Source organism: Drosophila yakuba, unplaced genomic scaffold, assembly GCF_016746365.2.
Source record: "Drosophila yakuba strain Tai18E2 unplaced genomic scaffold, Prin_Dyak_Tai18E2_2.1 Segkk38_quiver_pilon_scaf, whole genome shotgun sequence".
In the NCBI taxonomy this organism is placed as follows: Eukaryota; Metazoa; Arthropoda; class Insecta; order Diptera; family Drosophilidae; genus Drosophila; species Drosophila yakuba.
Window position 1 is genome coordinate 1 of NW_025048810.1, and position 9,372 is coordinate 9,372.

The following is a 9,372-nucleotide window of genomic DNA, read 5'->3' on the forward strand; positions in this document are numbered from 1 at the left end:
CTTTCACGTATATGGGCTATTCCTATAATTCTAGAGAGAGAATATAGGAATATTTGATCTTTTTTCATTTATACATACGATAAATATTCATTTCCATATGATTAATATTTAATTTCCATATAATATTGTCGAAATCATATAAATATATAAGTTTCGAACAATACGAGAGGTCGGGAACCACTGCCTACCTATAGTAGTTTTTGAACCCTCTTCGGTACCAGCCTTGTTACACTACTATAACCTTTCACGTATATGGTCTATTCTATAATTCTAAGAGAATATAGGAATATTTGATCATTTTTTCATTTATACATACGATAAATATTCATTCCATATGATTAATATTTAATTTCCATATAATATTGTCGAAATCATATAAATATATAAGTCGAACAATACGAGAGGTCGGCAACCACTGCCTACCTAAGTAGTTTTTGAACCCTCTGTCGGTACCAGCCTTGTTTACACTACTATAACCTTTCACGTATAGGGCTATTCTATAATTCTAAGAGAATATAGGAATATTTTATCATTTTTTCATTTATACATTACGATAAATATTCATTTCATATGATTAATATTAATTTCCATATTAATATTGTCGAAATCATATAAATATATAAGTTTTCGAACAATACGAGAGGTCGGCAACCACTGTCCTACCTAAGTAGTTTTTGAACCCTCTGTCGGTACCAGCCTTGTTTACACTACTATAACCTTTCACGTATATGGGCTATTCCTATAATTCTAAGAGAATATAGGAATATTTGATCATTTTTTCATTTATACATACGATAAATATTCATTTCCATATGATTAATATTTAATTTCCATATAATATTGTCGAAATCATATAAATATATAAGTTTCGAACAATACGAGAGGTCGGCAACCACTGCCTACCTATAGTAGTTTTTGAACCCTCTGTCGGTACCAGCCTTGTTTACACTACTATAACTTTCACGTATATGGGCTATTCCTATAATTCTAAGAGAATATAGGAATATTTGATCATTTTTTCATTTATACATACGATAAATATTCATTTCCATATGATTAATATTTAATTTCATATAATATTGTCGAAATCATATAAATATATAAGTTTCGAACATACGAGAGGTCGGCAACCACTGCCTACCTATAGTAGTTTTTGAACCCTCTGTCGGTACCAGCCTTGTTTACACTACTATAACTTTCACGTATATGGGCTATTCCTATAATTCTAAGAGAATATAGGAATATTTTATCATTTTTTCATTTATACATACGATAAATATTCATTTCCATATGATTAATATTTAATTTCCATATAATATTGTCGAAATCATATAAATATATAAGTTTCGAACAATACGAGAGGTCGGCAACCACTGCCTACTATAGTAGTTTTTGAACCCTCTGTCGGTACCAGCCTTGTTTACACTACTATAACCTTTCACGTATATGGTCTATTCCTATATTCTAAGAGAATATAGGAATATTTGATCATTTTTTCATTTATACATACGATAATATTCATTTCATATGATTAATATTTAATTTCCATATAATATTGTCGAAATCATATAAATATATAAGTTTCGAACAATACGAGAGGTCGGCAACCACTGCTACCTATAGTAGTTTTTGAACCTCTGTCGGTACCAGCCTTGTTTACACTACTATAACCTTTCACGTATATGGCTATTCCTATAATTCTAAGAGAATATAGGAATATTTGATCATTTTTTCATTTATACATACGATAATATTCATTTCCATATGATTAATATTTAATTTCCATATAATATTGTCGAAATCATATAAATATATAAGTTTCGAACAATACGAGAGGTCGGCAACCACTGCCTACCTATAGTAGTTTTTGAACCTCTGTCGGTACCAGCCTTGTTTTACACTATATAACCTTTCACGTATATGGGCTATTCCTATAATTCTAAAGAGAATATAGGAATATTTGATCATTTTTTCATTTATACATACGATAAATATTCATTTCCATATGATTAATATTTAATTTCCATATAATATTGTCGAAATCATATAAATATATAAGTTTCGAACAATACAGAGGTCGCAACCACTGCTACTATAGTAGTTTTTGACCTCTGTCGTACCACCTTGTTTCACTATATAACTTTACGTATATGGTCTATTCCTATAATTCTAAGAGAATTATAATTTGATCATTTTTTATTATACATACGATAAATATTCATTTCCATATGATTATATTTAATTTCCATATAATATTGTCGAAATCATATAATACAGAAGTTTCGAACAATACGAGAGGTCGGCAACCACTGCCTACTATAGTAGTTTTTTGAACCCTCTGTCGGTACAGCCTTGCTTACACTACTATAACCTTTCACGTATATGGGTTATTCCTATAATTCTAAAGAGAATATAGGAATATTTGATCATTTTTTCATTTATACATACGATAAATATTTATTTCCATATGATTAATATTTAATTTCCATATAATATTGTCGAAATCATATAAATACATAAATTTCGAACAATACGAGAGGCAACCACTGCCTACCCTATGGTCGGCAACCACTGCCTACCTATAGTAATATGGTATAGTATAGTAGTACTATAACCTTTCACATGTATGGGTTTTTTTTATATCATACTAATAGAAAATAGAAATATTCCATCATTTTTTCCTTTATATGTATATATAATTATATTAATTTATATATACTTATATATTTTTTCCTGTATTCATATAATATATATATTTTTTTAAATATGTATATTATTTAATTTAATATACCATTATATTGTCTGTATTCATATGATAAATATTTATTATTTTCATATGTTTTATATTTAATATACTATAGTATTGGGTTTTTTTCTAATACTATAAGAATATACGAATATTTCATATATTCCTTTAGTCATAATAAAGTTATAATTTCTATTATAAGAGAAGGACACCACCACTTTCATTAGCGTCACTAAATTGATGACAAGCTATTTGGCAACCTGATAGAATTTGTAAGTCTTTATTTCTATCATTAGTAGATAGTAGATAGATGGGGACAATTTCATTAGCGTCACTAAATCGATGACGAGCCATTTGGCAACCTGATAGAATTTTGTAAAGTCTTTATTTCTATCATTAGTAGATAGTAGATAGATGGGGACAATTTCATTAGCGTCACTAAATCGATGACAAGCTATTTGGCAACCAGATAGAATTTTTTAGTCTTTCTTTCTATCATATGATATATAATATTATATATCGCGCGTCCAGTCGGTCGGTCGGTCAGTCAGTCGTCAGTCGCGTCCAGTCGGGGTGGTCGGCTCTCGAGGGCACTGGCGCTTGCGCGCTAACCCTCAAAAACCAACAAACAAGTACCACACGAGTACTCAATGGTCTTATTTATTTCGAATCATCAAGCAAAGGATAAGCTTCAGTGGATCGCAGTATGGCAGCTGCTCAACCACTTACAACACCTTGCCTGTTACAAAAGTCGTTTACAATTGATTCTAGGCTTTGTCATTGTATTAAATAATGCTTTTATATGTAACTAGCGCGGCATCAGGTGATCGAAGATCCTCCCAATTTACTATGTTACAAATTACATTGGCATCACATCCATTGTCGTTTATAAAGTAAATTATAAACTTTAAATGGTTTAGAAGCCATACAATGCAAATTGCCCCTTATTTATCATTGCAGTCCAGCACGGATACGACCTTAGAGGCGTTCAGGCATAATCCAACGGACGTAGCGTCATACCACTGTTCGCTCGAACAAGTATTGTGCCATTGGTCCGTACCTGCGGTTCCTCTCGTACTACGCAGGAATGCTGTCGCAACAACGTTTTGTCATTAGTAGGGTAAACTAACCTGTCTCACGACGGTCTAAACCCAGCTCACGTTCCCTTGCATGGGTGAACAATCCAACGCTTGGTGAATTTTGCTTCACAATGATAGGAAGAGCCGACATCGAAGGATCAAAAAGCGACGTCGCTATGAACGCTTGGCCGCCACAAGCCAGTTATCCCTATGGTAACTTTTCTGACACCTCTTGTTAAAAACTCTTTAAACCAAAAGGATCGATAGGCCGAGCTTTTGCTGTCCCTGTGTGTACTGAACACCGAGATCAAGTCAGCATTTGCCCTTTTGCTCTATGTGTGGTTTCTGTCCGCACTGAGCTGGCCTTGGGACACCTCCGTTATTATTTGAGAGATGTACCGCCCCAGTCAAACTCCTACCTGGCAATGTCCTTGAATTGGATCATACCTGAGTAATTGGAGTTATACCAAATTTTCAAATCAAAAAATACATAAATGCATCGTTTTATTAAAGAATTTGTTTGCGATTATATAACAAACTCGTGATACTTTGATCAAGAAGCTTGCATCAAAACCCAATACCATAAGATATAATAAATATATCCGTATAATGGCTAGGAAATGATACACGTTCCATTTAATCAAGTAAGTAAGGAAACAATAAGAGTAGTGGTATTTCATTGACGATACCAAACCGAGGTCTAATATCTCCCACTTATTCTACACCTCTTATGTCTCCTTACACTGCCAGATTAGAGTCAAGCTCAAAAGGGTCTTCTTTCCCCGCTAATTATCCAAGCCCGTCCCTTGGCTGTGGTTTCGCTAGATAGTAGATAGGGACAGTAGGAATCTCGTTAATCCATTCATGCGCGTCACTAATTAGATGACGAGGCATTTGGCTACCTTAAGAGAGTCATAGTTACTCCCGCCGTTGACCCGCGCTTACTTGAATTTCTTCACTTTGACATTCAGAGCACTGGGGCAGAAATACATTGTGTCAACACCCGCTAGGGCCATCACAATGCTTTGTTTTAATTAGACAGTCGGATTCCCCAAGTCCGTGCCAGTTCTGAATTGATTGTTAATTGATAATCGTTATATTAATAAGAACTAATTGGTTTAACCCAAATAGTATTCTTAAAATTTAGCAAGAAAGTTCCACAATTGGCTACGTAACTAACTATCCGGGGAACAAGAAACTAACATAAATGCTAGAAACTCTATTACCCAGAACGAGCACATAAACCATGTTATTGTTTCCCAATCAAGCCCGACTATCTCAATCTTCAGACCAATCCTTATCCCGAAGTTACGGATCTAATTTGCCGACTTCCCTTACCTACTTATTCTATCGACTAGAGACTCTTCACCTTGGAGACCAGCTGCGGATATTGGTACGGCCTGTTGAGAAGTTTGCGTGTCCCCACCATAAATTTTCAAGGTCCGAGGAGAAAATATCGACACAACAGTATATGTCATGCTCTTCTAGCCCATCTACCATATCTCTCTGCGAAAGACTTCCATGGTAGTACGGCTATAAAACAGAAAAGAAAACTCTTCCGATATCTCTCGACGGCTTCTTTATGGTCGTTCCTGTTGCCAGGATGAGCACGAGGCCCATATTTAATAACAAACGGATACTCAACAGGTTACGGAATTGGAACCGTATTCCCTTTCGTTCAAAATTATTCAAGTGTATTATAATTCGCTTTTTTATGTAGTTTGGCATTTTTGTTTTACTTGAAAATTTTCGGCTTTCGCCTTGAACTTAGGACCGACTAACTCGTGATCAACCACTGTTCACACGAAACCCTTCTCCACTTCAGTCCTCCAAGGTCTCATTCGATTATTTGCTACTACCACCAAGATCTGTACCAATGGCAGCTCCATGCAGGCTTACGCCAAACACTTCTACGCATACCATTGTACCTTCCTACTCACTAAAGTTTCAAAATTTATATCACAAGTAATATAAATCATCTACTTTAGCGGTAATGTATAGGTATACAACTTAAGCGCCATCCATTTTAAGGGCTAGTTGCTTCGGCAGGTGAGTTGTTACACACTCCTTAGCGGATTTCGACCTTCCATGATCACCGTCCTGCTGTTTTAAGCAACCAACGCCTTTCATGGTATCTGCATGAGTTGTAATTTGGGCACCGTAACATTACGTTTGGTTCATCCCACAGCGCCAGTTCTGCTTACCAAAAGTGGCCCACTGGGACATTATATCATAACCTTGAACTTCATATCAAGAAAGTTAAGGTTCTTACCCATTTAAAGTTTGAGAATAGGTTAAGATCGTTTCGACCCTAAGGCCTCTAATCATTCGCTTTTACCAGATAAGATTATTTTATATAATATTAAAATGCACCAGCTATCCTGAGGGAAACTTCGGAAGGAACCAGCTACTAGATGGTTCGATTGGTCTTTCGCCCCTATACTCAATTCTGACAATCGATTTGCACGTCAGAACTGTTTCGGTCTTCCATCAGGGTTTCCCCTGACTTCAACCTGATCAAGTATAGTTCACCATCTTTCGGGTCACAGCATATATGCTCAAGGTACGTTCCAGTTAGAGGCATAAATAATATAAATATACATTATACATAACTATATAGAACGCCCCGGGATTGTGTTAATTAGCTATAAATAGTTAAAAAACTAATCCCATTAGTAGTCAAGTTAATTACGCTATTAGGTTTATATCCCAATAACTTGCACATATGTTAGACTCCTTGGTCCGTGTTTCAAGACGGGTCCCGAAGGTATCCTGAATCTTTCGCATTGTTAATCATACAAGTGCATATAATAAACATAAAAATCAATGATAATTATGCCATTATATAATTCCGAAAAATTAACGCACTGTAATCATATAAATCTATCAGCACTTTATCAAATTAATAACATTTATTCTGTTTTAAAATGCAAGCACTTTAATTTGAATAAACTATAAGTTATATTTTATGATAAATTTGGGATATGCTAATAGATTACAATGTCCTTATATGGAAAAAATGCACACTATCCTTATAATATTATTTAAATATTACAATTTTAATGATGAATTTTCCATAACGGATATTCAGGTTCATCGGGCTTAACCTCTAAGCAGTTTCACGTACTGTTTAACTCTCTATTCAGAGTTCTTTTCAACTTTCCCTCACGGTACTTGTTTACTATCGGTCTCATGGTTATATTTAGTTTTAGATGGAGTTTACCACCCACTTAGTGCTGCACTATCAAGCAACACGACTCTTTGGAAACATCATCTAGTAATCATTAACGTTATACGGGCCTGGCACCCTCTGTGGGTAAATGGCCTCATTTAAGAAGGACTTAAATCGTTAATTTCTCATACTAGAATATTGACGCTCCATACACTGCATCTCACATTTGCCATATAGACAAAGTGACTTAGTGCTGAACTGTTTTCTTTTCGCTCGCCGCTACTAAGAAAATCCTTGTTAGTTTCTTTTCCTCCCCTAATTAATATGCTTAAATTCAGGGGGTAGTCCCATATGAGTTGAGGTTGTATATAACTTTTTATTGCCATTAATTCTTAATATATAATGATAAAACATTTTAATAAATTCGTTGTAATATATCCATTATTTCTTGTAGCATAGTATTATCCATTAACGAACCAACGAAGAATAATAATATAACCAAGTTTTTTTCTATTTTCGAATCATTAATAAGAGACAATCCTAGATGAAAAATAATTCAATTTTTTATGCTAGACATTTCTCAGTATTATTTGATTGAAAAAGAAAATATTTCTCTTCGTTTTTCACATCCAAATGTGAGGATAATGTTTTTCATATATAGTTTTTAATATTATGAATAAAATTATTATTTTATCCAATAATATACCATATGCTTATAAAAATTTATAAACAACTTAATTAGCATAGTCTTACAACCCTCAACCATATGTAGTCCAAGCAGCACTATAAAATTAATTAAAGTACATAACAGCATGGACTGCGATATGCGTTCAAAATGTCGATGTTCATGTGTCCTGCAGTTCACACGATGACGCACAGTTTGCTGCGTTCTTCATCGACCCATGAGCCGAGTGATCCACCGCTTAGAGTTTTATAATTTATTTCTATATATTGTCAATAATTTTTTTATTGAAAGAAATTAAAAATACACCATTTTACTGGCATATATCAATTCCTTCAATAAATGTATTTTTATACCTAAAATAAATGCTGCGAAATGTCTTAGTTTCATATAAGCATTATGTATCATGTAATTATATTTTATTTGTAATTAACCAATATGGGCGATACATACTGCAATTTATATAAAACATTAACCTGATGGATGCCAGGTACAACATTGTATATTTTAGGTTGTTGCATTAGCCAATGTATGCTCATAACTTAGATGAACAATACATATTCGCAACGCGTGTATATTATGGTCCATATACACACAATTTTTTTGTTACCATTTTTATTTGATTTCGAATGTTCGAATTATTAGGAAATGCATTGTTTATTTTTATTTGAATGCCGTTTATTTAATTTAATGTTTTGAGCCAACACTACCCACAACATCAAATTTTAATAGAAATGTTAAAATGTGGTCACCAGTCACTTTTAACATACATATGTGGTAAATGTGGTCCCCAATCACATTACCTTTGTGGTTGCCAGCCACATTTATTTATTATATAAATATATCAGAATTTTGTTTGATTCCATTGAGAAATCTATCAATTGAATATTATTGTGTTAGATAATATTCATATATAAACGCATTTGCAAATAATCATAATAAATCATGTGCATTTCTAAAGTAAATCTCATCATTCATATATCATATGCTTTTGTAATTTGGTATTTTGGTAAATTCAATTTATTTGTATTATAACAAATGTTTATTAACGGTAAGGATATTATACAATAATGATCCTTCCGCAGGTTCACCTACGGAAACCTTGTTACGACTTTTACTTCCTCTAAATAATCAAGTTCGGTCAACTTTTGCGAAACAACCGTAACACGCAAGGCGTCACAGTGATCACGTCCGGAGACCTCACTAAATAATTCAATCGGTAGTAGCGACGGGCGGTGTGTACAAAGGGCAGGGACGTAATCAATGCGAGTTAATGACTCACACTTACTGGGAATTCCAAGTTCATGTGAACAGTTTCAGTTCACAATCCCAAGCATGAAAGTGGTTCAGCGGTTTACCCGGACCTCTCGGTCTAGGAAATACACGTTGATACTTTCATTGTAGCGCGCGTGCAGCCCAGGACATCTAAGGGCATCACAGACCTGTTATTGCTCAATCTCATTATTGCTAGACGCAATTTGTCCATTTAAGAAGCTAGTGTCCTTATAATGGGACAAACCAACAGGTACGGCTCCACTTACATAAACACATTCAAACACAATAAACATTTTACTGCCACCATGAATGAAGGCTATATAAGCTTCAGCACCATAATCCTGAAGATATCTATTTAATATATTTGAGTCTCGTTCGTTATCGGAATTAACCAGACAAATCACTCCACGAACTAAGA

At 34.1% G+C, this 9,372-nt stretch overlaps 2 non-coding genes across 2 annotated transcripts; both read right to left on the minus strand.

Moving 5' to 3' along the window:
- Window positions 1–3,411: 3,411 nt before the first annotated feature.
- LOC6540466 lies at window positions 3,412–7,362 on the minus strand. The gene has a single exon (XR_005562036.1). It is a non-coding gene; the product is annotated as a large subunit ribosomal RNA (ribosomal RNA).
- Window positions 7,363–7,749: 387 nt separating this feature from the next.
- On the minus strand, window positions 7,750–7,928 carry LOC120322266. Its single transcript, XR_005562035.1, has one exon. It is a non-coding gene; the product is annotated as a 5.8S ribosomal RNA (ribosomal RNA).
- Between the last annotated feature and the right edge of the window lie 1,444 nt (window positions 7,929–9,372).